This window comes from Ceratotherium simum, chromosome X (genome assembly GCF_057802395.1).
Source record: "Ceratotherium simum simum isolate JZ-2026a chromosome X, ASM5780239v1, whole genome shotgun sequence".
In the NCBI taxonomy this organism is placed as follows: domain Eukaryota; kingdom Metazoa; phylum Chordata; class Mammalia; order Perissodactyla; family Rhinocerotidae; genus Ceratotherium; species Ceratotherium simum.
Window position 1 is genome coordinate 114644595 of NC_141940.1, and position 18193 is coordinate 114662787.

The following is an 18193-nucleotide window of genomic DNA, read 5'->3' on the forward strand; positions in this document are numbered from 1 at the left end:
GTGGCAGCGATCCACATAAAAACAGAGGAAGATTGGCAAAGATGTTAGCTCAGGGCAAATCTTCCTCAGCACAAAAATTTAAAAAAGAAAAATAAAAAAAATAAAAATGTAAAACTTATGAAGTAATCATTAGAAACATCTTCTCCCCAAAAAGAAATGAATATATACTAAGCACTCAAGTCCTGAAACAGACACTAGTAGGTCTGATTCAATGATTTTTTTTTAAGTCACCTTTTCTAAAGATTTCCCAGGATCTATTTGGAACTTAGTCTTAACGGTCTAATATACATTTTCATACAGCTTTTATGAATTATCAACTATTTCTTTCATGACTGTGACATTAAGATATCCTATAGTTAGCCTGCTATATTCAAGGGCATAAAAACAACTCACAATTGAAAAGACATTCTGCCATGAGCAAGAACCATAATTAAAGACCAGATTCAGGTACTAACCTCTAAAGCACTATTTGTGACTGAGAAAATTTAGTATATATGAAAACCCAGCCCTATAATTAGCTAGAATATATATGGAAGGAGAGGAGAAGATTAGGAAATATTTGTACTAATAAATGAACCCTTGTTTTACAAAAAGATTCACCTCATAATTTATCTGAAAGGAAGATTCCTAAACAGTGTTTAAAATTATTCCATCTAGAAAAACTCTGAGAAACAGACTATTTTACAAGATAGTGCTATTCTATAAAACACGTATAATTGTAAAAGCTAGCAGTTGTCCTTACTAAAGGCCCACCATTGGATCCCTACCCACAAATGGTATAATAGAGTTTATATTTTGGGTGGAAAGAATGTCTTTAGCCCTCTGCATAAATTCCCAACTCAAGACAGGCACATACAACTAATAAAATGATTCAGTAAAACACCACTGGAAAAAGAAATAAGTAGCATTTTACTCTATGTGGCTTCCTATAGAATCCTAAAACATTTACTATGAAGATAAATTTTTCTTACAATGTCAGTATATTTGAAAAGAATACAGAACATTCTGAATTAATTAAGGTCACAAATTTTTTTTTAACTTAAATCAGTCTCACATCCCATCCACTTGCTGTTTATAATTACAGCTATATTTTTTTAACTAGAAAAGTGCAAATTGAATGTAAATATATCATGCTCCAAAATTAGAATACAATTTTCCTCTAAACTTGATCTTTTAAAAATTTTAATCTAGAGGAATAATAAAATTATTTAACTTGCTGGACTGGTTAAAGATATTAATTTTTTTTAAACAAGCACATTTGAGTTATCACTTGCAATAGTTTCTAAAAGTTTTCCAAGTCTTAATGATTCACAAACATACAACATTAAATACCTATCATGTGTAAAGTGCTGTGAAAAACAAAAGAGTGGGGAGGAGAAAAATGATTTTCATTCCACAATACTAATTACAGTTGCAGCTTTTGTTTGCCCACTCTCATAATTCCCCAAATAGTCAATACAGCCCTGCTCATGGCCTTTTGCCGGTCCATCTCTACAGCTCCATTATGTTACTGTTGAAATACCACGACCAGGCTAGCACAGACTCCCCAACGGAGATGACCCTGCACAGGTTGTCTGTTTTAAGTTGCAATCATCTTCCTGAGACTGCTCAGCGTCTGTAGACTCCCTTGACGACAGCAGCCCACAGACTCCTCCAGCTCACAGGAGCATGCATGACAGTGCCAGAGGACAAGCTTCGACAAGACTCTGATCCCTCAGCTACAACCCACCAACTTACTAGTCGACTTGGAATTTTCCTCTGTGAAACGCTACCTGACACTTGCCCACACTGACACTCACATGCCACTTCTCTCCCCACGCAGTTTCGAGAGTTCTTCCTGCAGTTCATCTCTACTGGCACCACACAGCATTACCCGAGCAAGCCAATGCTCTCTGCAAGGTGGAGCGCTCCTTGGGCTACCTCCGGTAGGAGACGTCTAAGAATGATGCTTAAGAAAAATTAGTACATCAGAGGTGCCCTGTGGCTTCTCTCGTGACTCCACTACTTTGAAGAATTCTTTCAACTACTGATAAACTTTCATATATAAGTCCTTGGGATACACACAGAGTTCTCACCATCAAAATTAAATTTTAAATATTTCAAATAAAAGATTTCATAAGATTTGTTTATACAGCCTTTAAGAATCTTTATGATGTCCCAAAAGATACTATTACCTTTCACTGGGCCTCATGGCTGTTGAGGAACCCAGAGATTTGGGTTTAAATCCAAAGATAATTCAGAAATTAGAATGGGATGCAGTTTTAATTTTCCACTTAGGAAGAATCTCTGCTTCCAATAATGCTGACTGGTTAATTCAGGCAAAGCTTTCCACTGCAAACAAGTAGAAAGCAGGACAAAAATATGACAACTGGTAATGAAGGGAAAAAAACTAACATTATTCACCAACTGTACATATAGAAAATCCAAAATAATCAACAAATAAACTACCAGAAAAAATGAGTTTATCAAAGCTGAGGGGTACAAAAGTTAATAACCAAAAATCAATTGTATTTCTATATACCAGCAATAAAGTTAGAAAATGAGTTTTTTAATAACATTTCCAATACGATCAAAAAATATCACATTCCTAGAAATAAACAAAAAGAAAGGTGGATTTCGTCGTTTCTTATGGCTGAGTAGTATTCCATTGTGTATATATACCACAGCTTCTTTATCCATTCGTCCCTTGATGGGCACTTAGGTTGCTTCCAAGTCTTGGCTTGGTACACCTGAAATTTTTACAATGTTATAAACCAATGTTACTGCAATAAACAAAAAACTAAAAAAAAAAAAAAAAAAAGAAAGGTAAAACTCAAGTGCTTACAAAGGGCATACTGAAAAGCAGCACACAGATCTTCCCTGAAAAATCACCAGAAATGCTCAAGAATTGCAATCACCAGTACTAAGGAGGGAGTAAGGCATGGAACTACAAAAAGGAAGAGATTGGAAATCTGATTGAGTAGTTGGACCCCTACTCTGTGCAATAATAACCCCTCACCCTCAGTAGGTGCTCACGGAGGCTCCAGCCCAAGGACTCAGGCTGGTTGGAGATGCTGGAATGGAAACTGAAGAATGAAGTCAAGAGTCTGCTTCTGGAACAATGAGATCCTCAGCCCCGGCCCCTTCCAGCTACCGGAACGGCAGCAGCCAGGTTGATACTCCTGAGGCAGATCAGAAAATGCTTCCCTGAAGACACCAAATGGCCCCAAAGAAAAGACTTTAGAGTTTTAAGATTAAATCTCAGTAATAAAATCATACTATTAAAATGTTCTAATGCAGAAAAAAAAAAAAAAAAAAAGAAAGGTGGAAAACCTCTACATAGAAAACAGTATTTTAGGGCCGGCCCCGTGGCTTAGCGGTTAAGTGCGCGCGCTCCGCTGCTGGCGGCCTGGGTTCGATCCCGGGTGCGCACTGACGCACCGCTTCTCCGGCCATGCTGAGGCCGCGTCCCACATACGGCAACTAGAAGGACGTGCAGCTATGACCTACAACTTTCTACTGGGGCTTTGGGGGAAAAAATAAATAAGTAAAATTATTAAAAAAAAAGAAAAAAGAAAACAGTATTTTAAAAAATTAAAGGAGACCTAACAAGTGAAGGGATAGTCAATGTTCTCGAGATTTAACATTGTAAAGATGTCAATTCTATCCAAATTGATCTAGAGACCCAATGCAATCCTAATCAATCCTAACAAGTTTTTTATGGAAATTTACAGGCTGATTCAAAAATGTATACAGAAATGCAAACAACCAAGGAAAACAAGACACCCTTGAAGAAGAACAAAAAGACTCTCTCCAGAAATCAGGACTTACTACAAAGCAGTCATTAAGACAGTATATTAGACAACTAGATGAGGGGAAAGAATGGAAAGCATAGAAATAGATCACACATGAAATAGATGCTTGTTGTACAACAAAATTGGCCCTGCAGACCAGCGAGGAACGTCTGGTCTCTGCAATAAACAATGCTAAGTCATTTGGATACGCATAAGAGAAAACAAAATTAGACTTGACCTCTAACTCGCACCATACATAAACATTGATTTCAGATGGATTACAGATCTCAATGTAAAAGTCAAAACAATAAAGCTTCTAAAAGATAATGTAGAAGAATATCTCTTTGTGGATACAACAAGCACCAACCATAAAAAAAGGACAGATAAACTGGACTATATTAAAATTAAGAACTTCTAGTCATCAAAAAGAGAGAGACCTAGTCAGCCACAGAGCAGATACTACATACACACACATACATTTTTTAAATGGTCAATGCATGATGATAATAAAAAGCAGACCAACTTTTACTCAATAATTGTATTGATTTTAAATTCTCTATAGAAAATGCACTCTGTTATTGTCTGAACCTGGGACAGACCACACCCCTCACTCCCAGCCCTTGATACACCACTAACTTTTGGGGGTTTGCAATGTTTTATGTCTTCACTTGGGTCAAGTTACATGAATGTTGGTTTTGTGACAATTCACTGAGCTGTTCACTGAGGTCTTGTATACCTTATTAAGTGTTTAAGTCAATGGGCGAGTATGTACACCTCTTGATTTACAAAATAATAAAAACGAGACAAGGTTGAATATCCTGAGACAAAGGTTAACATGTTAGTGTGATATTGTGATATATAATAAGAAATATATATTTGGTCTTTGTTTCAGTTTCTGGCACAGAGCTCCTAAAACCCTTGGAATTTCCTAAATGATGAGAACAACAAAGGTTATGTCAATAAGGTGACTTTTGGAAAGCCCTTTCGTAACCTAAGGATGGGGACAGGTTGCCAGTGGAGCCAACCATCTGATTAGAGGGCTGGAACTTTCAGTCCCACCCCAACCCCACCTCCGGGGAGGGGAGAAGGGCTGGAGATTGAGTTCAATCACTAATGGCCAATGATTCAATCAATCATGCCTATGTAATGAAGCCTCCATAAAAACCCAAAAGGAGAGGCTTTGGAGAGCTTCTGGGTGGTGAACACCTGGAGATTCAGCGAGAATGGCACGCCTGAAGAGGTCACAGAAGCTCCGAAGCTTTTCCCCATACCTTGCCCTATGCATCTCTTCCTGTCTGGCTGTTCCTTAGTTATATCCTTTTATAATAAACCAGTAATCTAGCAAGTAAAATGTTTCCCTGAGTTCTGTGAGCCACTCTAGCAAATTAATCGAACCCAAGGAGGGGGTCATTGGAACCTCCAATCTATAGCTGGTTAGTCAGAAGCACCAGTGAGCACCTAGACTTGTGATTGGCATCTGAAGGGGGAGGGGGCAGTCTTGTATAACTGAGCCCTTAACCTGTGGGATCTGATACTATCTCCAGGTAGATAGTGTCAGAATTGAGTTGAATTGTAGGATACCCAGCTGGTGTCCGAGAATTGCTTGGTGGTGTGGAAATGCCCCCCAGGCCCCTCCCCCAACACACACACAGTGGAATTGGGTGCAAAATCCCAGTTGGTGACCAGAAGTGGAATTGGTCCCAGAATTGTAGTTAGCATCTTACAAATCAGTATAATATAAGCACTCAAAGAGAAAACAGGAAAAGAACAGATATAAACAGGCCTTTCACGAAATACAAATATCTAATAAACCTATGAAAAGCTGTTCAATCTCACTAGTAATCAAATTTTTTAAAAAGAGAAATCATTTTTAACCTACCAGGCTGGTAATAATTAAAGTAACTGATAAATATCTAGTGTCTTCTCATAGGTATGGAAAAATGTGAACTCACATTCACAGGAGGTAGGAATATAAAGGTTTCTGGAGGGTATCTGGAGGGTAATCTGGCAAAAGGCATCAACATTTTAAATGTATGAGTACCATTTGATTCAAAAATCCATCCTATTTCCAGAGATTTATGCTAAGGAGACCATCAGACAAATGGGCAAAGATGGATACTGCAAAGGTTGTATACTGCAGTGCTGTTCACAATAATCAACAACAAAGAACAACCCAATATTAGTCAAGGTAGGATCGATAAAGTAAATGATGTCATGTAATATAAATGAAAAATCACATCACTATTAAAATTATTTAACTATATTTACTGATAGAGAAAAATGGCTATAATATCTTAAGTAAAAAATCATGCTATAGAACATGGTATATTCTGTCAATGAAAAAAAATTCCTTCACAAAACTAAGAAATGAGCAAACTGTATTCTGTATCTTTGCTTGCTGCTTAGAAAATTCACTAGTAGCTGGTTGCCTATTTAAAAGGAGAATTTTGGAACTTGGTATTGACCTATATATGAGACCGTTTATGCCAGATATTATTGGTTCTTATAAGACACAAGAATTACATTGTTATTCCAATAAAAGTCACAATGTTTCATCTTTTTTGTCTTAAATATATTTAGGATTCTTCTCCCCAGACTAATGTTGGCACGCCAGGCATCTCAGACTGTTTTGCCCCAGATTTGACCATGTGAAATGAAATTGCAATCTTTACCAATTAGCTGCTTATATAAACACTATTTCCCAAATATAAAACCCATCAATTTCCAAACACAACTGACCTGAGTACACTCTTTCATGTATGAAACATTGACAAGTGTTCAAGATCAATTTGCCTAAAGAATTTTGTTTTTAGAATTGTATAATTCCATGTATACAAAACTGAGTTTAAATACACAAATGAATAGTCATAAATATTTAAACAGAAAAATGTATTGCTTCTCTCTGGAATGTGGGATTTGAGGTGATTTTGCTTTCTTCTTCACTTTCCCTTGAGTGTCTGAATTTCTTACAATGAGGTTGTATCATTCGGGGGAAGAAGTTATCCTTATTTTTAGAAGAAATGAGCTTCCCCCATATCCCACATCCCATACCATGTGGCATCTCCACCTTCTGCCCACAATGCTTCAGAAGGCAGCACCATGCTCTCCGAATACCCCAGTTCAAAGCCTCAACTTCTTCTGAGGCAGTTGCCTCTGTCCTGACACCCAGCTGGCTGTCAAGGCTTATCCAGCCCAGCCAAATTGCTCCTCAGCAGCAGTCTCCTTTCAATTCCCAAGGCTACTCCTCCCCTAATTTACCTCACCGCTTCCAATATCTTTTAGTTTTAACTCATCCTATAAAAGTCTGTCAGCTTACTCTTCCTAAAGTAGGCTCCTAGGATGTCCCTTCCTTAACTGAAACGGTTTCCCAGCCCCTACACACTCACATTCTAGTATTCAAGTTCCCTGCTCTAATCCTGCCTTTTTGTTCTCATCACTGCCTTTCTTAAACCTTACTCTCCAACCAAAGGGCAACTGACTATTCTCTGACCAAGCAAGTGCAGGCCAGTGGTTCTCAAACTTTAGCACATCACAGTACCTGGAACGGCTTGTTAAAACCCAGATTTCTGGGATTGACTCCCAGAGTTTCTGGTTCAGTCGGCCTGGAGTGGGGCCCAAGAATTTGCATCTCTAACAAGTTTCCACGTGATGCTGCTGTTGCTGCAGCTGGTCTGGGGACCACAGTCTACTTGGTGTAGATTATACTTTCCTGCTCCATGACTCCATCAAGCAATTCCCTTCCCTTGGCATACACAACCACCACAATTGAAATCCGTTCGAGATTTACCTCATATACCAATCCACCTCCATGAATCTGTACACAGGTACCTTCCCCTCTCTGCAACCCAAATAAGATGTGATATGCTGTGATATGGAATCTCCACAGCACTGTATTTGTAATCCTAGTGACAATATATTTGGTTTTGTATCATTACGTGTGTCTCCTAGATCCACTGAACTAGGATTATGAGGTTAGAAGACTCATTCTCATTGGTCTTTGGACATGAAGATGTCCAGGACAGAACCTTGCAAGTATCAAGAACTCAGTTTGAAACTTCCTGAATTAAACTAGTAGCATTTCAAAAGGGTCTTGTTCTTTATTCTGCTACACACTTCACACTGTAAGCCCTGAAATAGTAGCTAATGATATCAATGACAGGCAAAGTACACTAGTTCCCATAGCAAAAGGCAACAGGAACCCAGCACTCAAAACAACTTACAAAGGCAGGAACCAGTTTTTTCAAAGACCACGTGTCTTGAAAGTCAATCAAGACTGCTAACGGAGAGAAGGATAGAATGCTTAGTTTTTGAACTCTTTTAACGCTATTTGAATGATATGATAGGTCTATATTATTTTCAGATTTATTTGAAGGTGACCCCAAAGGTCTGTGACATGTCATTAATGACTTAACTCACACAGGCTTGGGGACAATAAACACTCAGATAGTAAAATGCATAGATGACAAACTTTAATCTTTTCTGGTGTCAAAAAGAAAGCAACATATATTGGTGCAGCTACTTTAGAAAGCTGTTTGATATTATGTACGTATGCTATGGCCTAGCAACTTCCCTCTTAGGTATGCACCCCAGAGAAATGAAAGCATTTGTCCATCAAAAGACATGTACCTAGTAGTTTTATTTGTGTTAGCCAAAAACAAGAAACAATCTAAATATCCATTAATAAGAGAGTGGACAAATTGTGTTTTACCACACAATAAAATGGAAACAAGATTCAGTAAACTTTTGGTCCAATCATTGCAAACCACACTCACTGAATGACAAATAAATCCATGGGAGTGAACAATTCACGTAAATACTTCCATTGTGTCCAATTATATCTTCCCTGAGAAATTACACATAGTACTACAAACACCAAATTTGGAAACTTGGAAAATTTCATTGTGGTACATCCCACCAAACATAGCCTTCTAATATAGTGGGCCACCTGCTGAATGCCACTTGGTAAGTGATAAGAACCTAGGTAAAAGTTCTTAAATTTTCAATGTGATAAAATTTGTTTAAAAAATCCTCTGTAGTTCCTAAAATAATTAAAAATAGAACTAATATATGATCCAGCAATCCCACTTCTAGGTTTATATCTGAAGGAAGCAAAATCAGTATGTCAAAGAGATACCTGCACTCCCATGTTCACTGCAGCATTACTCACAACAGCCAAGAAAGCCAAGATACAGAAACAACCCAAGTGTCCACTGATGAATGTAAAGAAAATGAAGGGGGGGAGGGTGTATTGGAATACAATTCAGCTATAAAAAATAAGGAAATTCTGGACGTCAGCATCATGGCGGAGTGAGGTTTCCCGTGAACTCTTCCCCTGATAAGATACAACAAAAGGAACAGTCACAGACCAACAACAGAATCCCAGACAGAGAAAAGCTAGATCAGAAAGATCCACACTGCCGCACATCTGAGAGTGGAACGTGCTGGGCCCCCCGGAGGAAGTGGGGAGAGGTAAGGAGAACTCCTCTCCATCCCCATCAGATCAGCGATCCCAGTTGGTGCGACTCCCAGGGAGGGGGGAGGGGCGGCCCTCTGCGGGGAAACCGTAGCTCTTCGGGCTCTCTCAGCCAGTGGGAAACTCCCACACAGAGGACTCAGAAGAGCCACAGGGCTACCATCAACATCTGAGCACCCCAGAGAGCGGATAACCAGGAGCGAAGGAGAAGCCCCCCGGGCCAGGGACCCAGAGGGCAAAAGAGAGAGCCCCGCCCCTCCCGGCAAACCGGACCCTGCAGCTCAGCTGACCAGACCAGACCAAGCAATCCACGGCAGACCGGACCAAGCGATCCGACCCGCAGATCGCAGCGGAAAAACCCCGGCAGAGCACAGGCGGCTTAGAGTACACAGCCCTTTACCACCACACAGTGGAGGCGGGTGGAAAATGCAACCAGAGATTTCCAGGATGAGGAAAAACAAAGCCAACACAGGAACCACAATGCAAAGATACATGAAATCATCAGACCAGAAGGAAAATGACAAGCACTCAGAAACTAACCCTAAAGACACAGATATCCATAATCTAAACCAGAGATTTCAAAATAGCTATCATAAAAACACTCAACAAAATACGAGACAACACAGACAAACAATACAATGAGATTAGGAGTTTCTTCACAAGAGATTGAAATCATAAAAAAAACCAATCAGTGCTGATGGAGATGAAGAACACAATGGAGGAGACAAAGGAGAATCTGGAATCTTTAAAGAACAGAGCTGACAATATGGAGGAAAGAATTAGCATTTTAGAGGATAGGAATACAGATATGCTCCAGATGGAAGAGGAGTGAGAACTAAGACTAAAAAGAAATGAAGAAAGACTCCAAGAAATATCTGACTCTATTAGGAAATGTAACATAAAAATTATAGGTACCCCTGAGGGAGAAGAGAGGGAAAGAGGAACAGAGAGCCTATTCAAGGAAATAATAGCTGAGAATTTCCAAAATCTGGGAAAGGAGCAGGAAATACCAGTAAGCGAAGCCAACAGGTCACCTAAATACATCATCAGGCAAAGGCCCTCTCCACGACACCTAGTGGTAAGGCTAGCCAGAGTCAATGACAAAGAAACAATATTAAGGGCAGCTAGACAAAAATAACGTACAAAGGAACTCCCATCAGGCTCTCAGCGGATTTCTGCACAGAAAGTTTACAGGCTAGGAGAGACTGGAATGATATATTCAAAATACTGCAAGACAAAAACTTTCAGCCAAGAATACTCTATCCAGCAAAAATATCCTTCAAATATGATGGAGAAACAGTAACTCTCCCAGATAAACAAAAGCTAAGGGAGTTCATGGCCACGAGACCCCCACTACAAGAAATACTCAAGAAGGCCCTCAGGCCTGGAAAAAAGAAGAGAAAAGGAATACAAAGCTTGGAGCAAGGAGAAAAATAAGTAGATAAACTCAGAAAAATAGTAGATCTTTACCAGAATAGGTTAGCAACCATTTAAATACTAAAATCAAAGATCAAAGGAAAGAATTCATCAAAAATAAAATTAACCTCATCACTGTAAACACACAGCCACAACACAAGATAGAATAAGGTATAACAAGAACGACTTAGAAGGGGAAGAGGAAAGTGATTGAATTGACTTAGTATAAGGAAATAGGAGACCATCAGATAATGGAATATCTCATACACAAGATTTTTTACACAAACCTCAAGGTAACCACTAAACAAATAATCAAAACAAAACCACATATGATAAACAAAGAGAAAACTAGAAGAGTCATAAGACAGAACAACCAAACTAAATTGGCAGTCCAAAACAAATGGGACAAGAAACAAAGAAAATGCAAAAGAACCAGAAAATAAGTGACAAAACAGCAACATTAAGTACTCATATATCAATAATTACCCTAAATGTAAATGGATTGAACTCTCCAATCAAAAGATACAGAGTGGCAGGATGGATTAAAAAGCAAGACCCAACAATATGCTGCCTCCAGGAAACACATCTCAGCTCTCAAGACAAGCACAGGCTCAGAGTGAAAGGATGGAAGATAATACTCCAAGCTAATGGCAAACAAAAGAAAGCAAGTGTTGCCATACTCATATCAGACAAAGTAGACTTCAAGATAAAACAGGTTAAGAAAGACAAAGAAGGGAAATATATGATGATAAAAGGGACACTCCACCAAGAAGACATATCACTTACACATGCACCCAACATAGAAGCACCAATGTACATAAAGCAACTATTAAAAAACCTAAAAGGAGACATTAACAACAACACAATAATAGTAGGGGATCTTAATACCCCACTTACATCAATGGATAGATCATCCAGACAAAAAGTCAATCAAGAAACAGTAGACTTAAATGAAAAACTGGACGAGTTGGACCTAGTAGACATATACAGAGCACTCCATCCAAAAACAGCTGACTATACATTCTTCTCAAGCGCACATGGAACATTCTCAAGGATAGACCATATGTTGGGAAACAAAGCAAGCCTCAATAAATTTAAGAAGATTGAAATCATAACAAGCATCTTTTCAGATCATAATGCTATGAAACTGGAAATGAACCATGAAAAAAAAAAACTGGGAAAGTGACAAAAATGTGGAGATTAAACAACATGCTACTGAACAACCAATGGATCATTGATGAAATTAAAGGAGAAATCAAAAACTATCTGGAAACAAACGAAAATGATAATATGCCATACCAAACCATATGGGATGCAGCAAAAGCGGTCCTGAGAGGGAAACTCATAGCGATACAAGCCCACCTTAACAAATAAGAAAAAGCCCAAATAAGCAACCTTAAATTACACCTAACAGAACTAGAAAAAGAAAAACAAACAAAGCCCAAAGTCAGCAGAAGGAGAGAAATAATAAAAATCAGAGCAGAAATAAATGAAATTGAGACAAAAAAAACAGTAGAAAGGATTAAAGAAACAAAGAGTTGGTTCTTTGAGAAGATAAACAAAAATGACAAACCCTTAGCCAGGCTTACTAAGAAAAAAAGAGAAAAGGCTCAAGCAAATAAAATTAGAAATGAAAGAGGAGAAATTACAATGGATACCATGGAAATACAGAGGATTATAAGAGATTACTATGAGAAATTATATGCCAACAAATTGGACAATCTAGAAGAAATGGATAAAATCTTAGACTCATACAACCTCCCAAAACTGAACCAAGAAGAAATGGAGAATCTGAATAGACCAATCACAAGTAAAGAGATTGAAATAGTAATCAAAAACCTCCCAAAAAATAAAAGTCCAGGACCAGATGGCTTCTCCAGTGAATTTTACCAAACATTCAAAGAAGATTTAATACCCATCCTTCTCAAACTATTCCAAAAAACAGAGGAAGATGGAACACTTCCTAAATCATTCTACGAGGCCAACATCACCCTGATACCAAAGCCAGACAAAGACAATACAAAGAAAGAAAATTACAGGCCAATATCGCTGATGAACATAGATGCAAAAATCCTCAACAAAATATTGGCAAACCGAATACAGCAATACATTAAAAAGATCATACACCATGATCAAGTGGGATTTATACCAGGGACGCAGGGATGGTTCAACGTCCGCAAATCAATCAACATGATATATCACATCAACAAAACAAAGAATAAAAACCACATGGTCATCTCAATAGACGCAGAGAAGGCATTTGACAAGATACAACATCCATTTATGATAAAAACTCTCAACAAAATGGGAATAGAAGGACAGTACCTCAACATAATAAAGGCTATTTATGACAAACCCATAGCCAACATCATACTCAACGGGGAAAGACTGAAAGCCATTCCTCTGAGAATAGGAACGAGGCAGGGCTGCCCACTCTCACCACTCCTGTTCAACATAGTACTGGAGGTTTTGGCCAGAGCAATTAGGCAAGAAAAAGGAATAAAAGGAATCCAAATAGGTAACGAAGAAGTGAAACTCTCACTATTTGCAGATGACATGATTTTATACATAGAAAACCCTAAAGAATCCATTGGAAAACTATTAGAAATAATCAACAACTACAGCAAAGTTGCAGTACAAAATCAATCTACAAAAATCAGTTGCATTTCTGTATGCTAATAATGAACTAACAGAAAGAGAGCTCAAAAAGATAATACCATTTACAATTGCATCAAAAAGAATAAAATACCTAGGAATAAATCTTACCAAGGAGGTGAAGGACCTATACAATGAGAACTACAAGACATTATTGAAAGAAATCAATGATGACACAAAGAAATTGAAAGATATCCCATGCACGTGGATTGGAAGAATAAACATAGTTAAAATGTCTATATTACCTAAAGCAATCTACAGATTCAATGCAATCCCAATCAGAATCCCAATGACATTCTTCACAGAAATAGAAAAAAGAATACTAAAATTTATATGGGGCAACAAAAGACTCCGAATAGCTAAAGCAATCCTAAGAAAAAAGAACAAAGCAGGAGGCATCACAATCCCTGACTTCAAAACATACTACAAAGCAACAGTAATCAAAACAGCATGGTACTGGTACAAAAACAGACACACAGATCAATGGAACAGAACTGAAAGCCCAGAAATAAAACCACACATATACGGACAGCTAATTTTCGACAAAGGAGCTAAGAACATACAATGGAGAAAGGAAAGTCTCTTCAATAAATGGTGTTGGGAAAACTGGACAGCCACGTGCAAAAGAATGAAAGTGAACCATCTGCTATCGCCATTCACAAAAATTAACTCAAAATGGATCAAAGACCTGAAGGTGAGACCTGAAACTATAAAACGCATAGAAGAAAATATAGGCAACACATTATTTGACATTGGTCATAAAGGAATCTTTTCGGATGACATGCCTACCCAGACTAGGGAAACTAAAGAAAAAATAAACAAGTGGGACCGCATCAGATTAAAGAGCTTCTGTAAGACAAACGAAACCAGAATCAAGATGAACAGACAACCCACCAGCTGTGAGAGAATATTTGCAAAACATACATCTGACAAGGGGTTGATCTCCATAATACATAAAGAACTCACACAACTGAACAACAAAAAAACAAACAACCTGATCAGAAAATGGGCAGAGGAAATGAACAGACACTTCTCCAAAGAAGATATACAGATGGCCAATAGGCACATGAAAAGATGTTCAACATCACTAATCATCAGGGAAATGCAAATCAAAACAACACTAAGATATCACCTCACGCCTGTTAGAATGGCTATAATCACCAAGACAAAAAACAAGTGTTGGAGAGGATGTGGAGAAACAGGAACCCTCATACACAGCTGGTGGGAATGCAAACTGGTGCAGCCTCCATGGAAAACGGTATGGAGATGCCTCAAAGAATTAAAAATAGAGATGCCCTATGACCCAGCCATCCCACTACTGGGAATCTATCCAACGAACCTGAAATCAACAATCCAAAGAGGCTTATGCACCCCTATGTTCATTGCAGCATTATTCACCATAGCCAAGAAGTGGAAGCAACCTAAGTGTCCCTCGACTGACGATTGGATTAAGAAAATGTGGTGTATATATATATATACAATGGAATACTACTCAGCCATAAAAAAAGACAAAATCGTCCCATTTGCAACAACATGGATGGGCCTGGAGCGTATTATGTTAAGTGAAATAAGCCAGAAAGAGAAAGACAAACACCGTATGATCTCACTCATATGTGGAATATAAACCAACACATGGACAGAGAAAACTGTACTGTGGTTACCAGGGGCAAGGGGGGTGGGGGGTGGGCACAAGGGGTGAAGGGAGTCATATATATGGTGATGGACAAACAAAAATGTACAACCCAAAATTTCACAATGTTAAAAACTATTAAAACATCAATAAAAAAAAAATAAGGAAATTCTGCCATTTGTGACAACATGGATGAACCTAGAGGGCATTATGCTAAGTGAGATAAGCCAGAGAAAGACAAATATTGGATCACTTGTATGTGGAATCTAAAATTTTTTTAAAAAGTCAAACTCACAGAAACAGTAGAATGCTGGTTGCCAGGGGATGGGGGAAATGGGGGAGATGTTGGTCAAAAGGTACAAACTTTCAGTTATAAGATGAATAAGTTCTGAAGATCCAATGTACAGCATGGTGACTATAGTTAATACTGATTGTATACTTGAAATTTGCTAAGAGAGCAGATCTCAAGTACTCTCACCAAAAAAAAAGAGGTAACTGTGAGGGGATGAGTGCGTTAATTAACCCGATTGTGGTAATCATTCCACAATGTATATGCACATCAAATCCTCACACTGTACACTTTAAATATATACAATTTTATTTGTCAATTATACCTCAATAAAGCTGGGAGAAAAAGAATGACCCTGCTTAAAAAAAAAAAAAAAAAAAAAACACTCTTTAAAAAAGGACACCAGGATAAACATTGAATAAAGCCAGCTAAGCTGCCTCCCTGTTATGAAAATGCAGAGCCTTTCCCTCTTTTATCCAAATGCTTCAATGCTCCAGCTTTTTCTGGGTACCTACTATCTATTGTCCCAGGTCCTGAGGGTAAAACCAAAGAAAGACAGAAGGAAAAGACAAGTCCCCTGACCTCTCTGAAGTAAAACAGGTAATAGTAATGCTGGGAAGGAACTGACTAAAGCTTTTCCAACTCTCCAGGTTAAGTGTGGAACCACATTCTAACCAGTGCTATCCGAGGGAACATTCTGCAATGATGGAAATGTTCTATATCTGCACTGTCCAATACAATAGCCGCTAGTCAAATTATTGGTTACTTGAATTGTGGCTAGTGCAATTGAGGAACTGAATCTTTTAATTTTATTTAATTTTAATTAATTTAACCTTAAATTTAATCAATGTAATGTCTAATTGATTGACTTAATTTATATTTAAGTAGCCACGTGTGGCTAAGAAGCTACCATATTTGACAGTGCAATTCTACACATACTTCTATCATAATACTTACCATTGATACTGTAGTTCCCCAATGATAAGGTTCTCCTAGTTGTAAGCACCATCAATTTAATAGCTATTGAAGGGGGAATAAAAGACTACATTCAACATACATGGCAGGGTTAAGACTCATCTGGATTTCAGAAATGCTAAAGCCTGGGGAGCAAAATGCACTTTAGAACAGAGGAGATCCAGTAGCTGTGTTTTCTAGGCCTCTTCCCTTTGGAAGTGAGCAGTCTGTGAAAAAGAACCCTCCAGTACATCTGTGCTTACAATAGCACACAGCACAGAGAAGGTGTTCAATAAACATTTGCTCAGTAAAGTGCCAAAACAAGCGTCTCTCTCTCCCCGCTGGTATTCTAAGAGCAAGGGACTGGATCTGTAATATCTGTATTCCCAGCACCCATGCAGTGCTCAGAATATAATATGTACCCAATATTTGTGTTTTTTAATTGGCATGCAATAACAAAAGTGGAAAGAATGGTGCGGCTACGAATAACATTTTGAAGACAGAAGCAGGAGAACTTGCTGACCAGAATGTGGAACTAAAGGGAGAACTCTAGTACCATGAACAGAAAAAAGAAAGTCTGCAAGAGGAGCTGAGTTTGGGGAAAGCAGCTCAATTTAAGACAATGGCACGTGGCACCTACTACTTACAAAACTGTATGCTAAATACTTTAAGAACTACAAAGATGCAACTTGCTCTCCAGAAGTTACAGTCCAGTAGACAGCATGTTATGTATGTAACTACAGGCAAAAAAATTATAAATGCTGTAAGAGAGACACTGAAGAAGTGTTATGGATGTGTACAAGAAAGAAAAGCATATTCCCAGAAGTTCAGGGTTAGAGTTAAAACAATAAAGCATGAAAGGTCAGAAAGAGGAAGAAGACAGCCAAAGGCAGATTGTTAAAGAAAACAAAAATATTGCAGGGGAAGAAGGCTAGAAATGGAAGTAGGAAGACTGGGAGTGTGTGACAGAAAAGAAGGGAAGAGAGTTGAAGGACATCCAGACTACCAAATGCCATAAAGTAGTAAATATGTGCCCAAAAGCCCTAACGTTACTCCTCACAATCCAGTTCAGGTCCTGCGTACTCTCAAACCGCTCAGATTCCCCCAGGCTCTAATTAATCTCACTTCCCCATATGTTCCCATTGTACTATTAAGATACAGGTCCACAGACAAGAACCATGTACTATTAAACTCAGTACTTGGTAGACATAACACAGTATCTTGAACATATGGGATATAATATACTCAGTTGAGTATAATTATACTAAAATATTTTCTGGACTGAATTTATACATAATAACAGCTTATTCACTCACGGCACATCAATGAAAACCATATCTCAGCAAGACCATATCAGCAGCAAGACTTGCTCAGCAAGACTCAGCAAAACCATATCTCAGCTAGGAGAAGTGGCTAGAACTTCTCTTCCATTCAATTTGTTGGGCACCAACTGTGGATCAGACATTGTGTACAAAAGCTCCTCAAAGGAAGAGCTCATAGAAGAGGCAAACAGGTGAATTAACTACACACGAGAAGTGCAAATAAGGTATATGCAAGGTGTTTTACATGCCCAGAAGAGGTAGAAACTATGTATGCCTGGGAGAAGGGGGAAATTCTAATTGGGGAAAAGCCTGCACAGCGATCTTATTTGAACAGAGTGCCTCACAGAGAGGCACTGTGAAATATTCAGTTATCTCTCTTATATTGTAAAAAAGCATGTTATTCATGGAAAATGGACTTTTTGAAAAGTACAAAATGCATTACAAAAGTCCATTTGCACTGTGCACTCAAGCCGCATTGGCCCTCCGGCATGTCTCTTAACAGACCTAACAGTTACCAACTTCCCATTACCTCTGTGAAACAGACCAGCTGGTGCCAACAGTACAAATGTTTTTGGCTAATAGCTAACTAGTTCAATTTCACACCTCTCTTCCCTTAAATTGAGCTGAAGGCTTAGCATCCAAAAGTCAGTTGCATTTCTTCCCAAAAACTATTTGTCAACT

General features: G+C 38.4%; 1 protein-coding gene across 4 annotated transcripts in view; it reads right to left on the reverse strand.

Moving 5' to 3' along the window:
• The window catches only part of CDKL5 (cyclin dependent kinase like 5), a 163474-nt gene that overhangs the window by 134427 nt on the left and 10854 nt on the right, over positions 1-18193 (reverse strand). The window contains exon 1 of one of the 4 annotated variants that reach the window (XM_087427670.1): positions 2175-2214. The exons of the other annotated variants lie outside the window; for them this stretch is intronic. The gene's annotated coding sequence lies outside the window, so the exon portion shown is untranslated. Of the gene's footprint in view, positions 1-2174; positions 2215-18193 lie in introns of those variants that run through there. 4 annotated transcript variants of the gene reach the window in all.